Genomic DNA, 1,797 nt, shown 5'->3' with positions numbered 1-1,797 from the left:
TATATATATATATATATATATGTGTTTAAAAATCCTTTTACATTGATTTCATAATTTGGGGGGTTTATTTTTAGACACTTTCTGGAAATTTTAAGACAAGGCAAGTTTATTTATATACCACATTTCAATGGCAGGACAATCGAAAGTGCTGTACATTAGGAAAAAAAAGGAAAAAGAACAGTACATCGCAGGGGCATAGAGCAACACAAGTACTTAAAGTTAATGAAAGGAACACATTAAAATTAGAGGATTGCATTGAAATGATTAAGAAAATGGAAAATTAATATAATACTGGAAACTACACTTATAATATGCATGGATGAGAATCTTTTTGTTAGGAATCCAGCTTGTGTGATCCAGATGAGGTTATCTATGTGTGCTACAAGCTTGGTGGCATTACAATGATGTATAGTGTAGACGCTCATTTTATACTTATTCTAATAATAAAATAGAGGTGCCATTTTTCATTCAGGCTGTGGGAAATTCCTCAAAAAAGTATTATTTTTGAATCCAATTATTGTGGTATGAAAGACATGAGATGAGATACAGATGAAATTAATTTGATTATAATCCACCTCTTCTTGGTGACGCTTTTGAATATTTCTCTCTTTTTTTTTTTTTTACGGTGTTGCAACTTGCAGACAGTCCCTAAGCATTTTCAGAGGAGCGAGCTCTGCATAGGGTCCAATGTCATTCTTCCAGCGCGATAGAAGACTAATTTTCAGGAAACTACGGTTGTAGCTCACTGTCTGCCTTGCTGTGGTTGCGGAATGGTTTCTGTTTTGTAGAATAAACCATCCACTGACGAGTTATTAATCCAGAACAGCCAAATCTGTCAATATATTGCCAACTTTACTGCAGTCTTGAGTCACATCACATTGAATAAGACTGACTTCAATTGACACATTACAGACTGAACCTGGGATTAATGTTTTGCATTTTTTTTTTGGAAGGAACTCTTTCCTTTTGGACTACAACTTTAAAGAAACTCTATTTTCCACTTTGGAGGAGTTAAAGGACTAATGCCTATTTTTGTAGGATAATTCATTTTAAAATAGTGTAATTTTAATTTGGGTAATTGTAAATAATTCTAACTTTATATCCTGGTGTGGGCTTTTTTTAATTGCACTGTGTTTTTCATTCTCTCTAGAACCTAGTTTCTTTAGTTCTCTAACCTATCAGAATCTTGTCTACCCTTGACGTGTACATACTCAGTAGTGGGTTACATAAGTATTGACAAAGTTTTCTGGATTGGAGAATGAACTCTGATAATCAGCTACCACTGGGGAAGGGGAGCGCTGACATTAAACCTCCCGCCTTGTCAGATGTGTCCTCAGACTGACCCTGTTTCTGAAGAGCTAAACTTGTTATCAGTGTGAAACATCTTTGTGTTATGATTTTAACATTTTACATGGAGATGGATCTTTTTTTTTTTACTTATAATGAGGTTTTTTGCTTTTAGGAGGTCAGGTTAATCATTTGACTTATACTTTGTAGACATGAAGGAGTCTGCTTTTCAACTGATTTTACCTTTTCTATTTCCAGGGAAACAGAATTGGTAACTGATAATGATAAGAACTAAACATTAAAATTCTCAGCAAATACATCTTTTACCATGAAAAGTATCATCATGGGGAAAAACGGTTAAAATATCTTTTGTGATTAGATTTGTGTCTAATGTGATTCCAGGGCTCTATTCATTTAACATTGTCCACTGGCTTGATTGCAAATGTGCATTATTTAGGTATATATATTATTATTTTAGTTTTTTTTTGTTTTCTTTACATCCATCCATGC

This window comes from Cyprinodon variegatus, unplaced genomic scaffold, assembly GCF_000732505.1.
Source record: "Cyprinodon variegatus isolate N-32 unplaced genomic scaffold, C_variegatus-1.0 Scaffold217, whole genome shotgun sequence".
Classification (NCBI taxonomy): domain Eukaryota; kingdom Metazoa; phylum Chordata; class Actinopteri; order Cyprinodontiformes; family Cyprinodontidae; genus Cyprinodon; species Cyprinodon variegatus.
The sequence above is the reverse complement of the archived record's forward strand: the minus strand, read 5'-3'. Positions refer to the sequence as shown.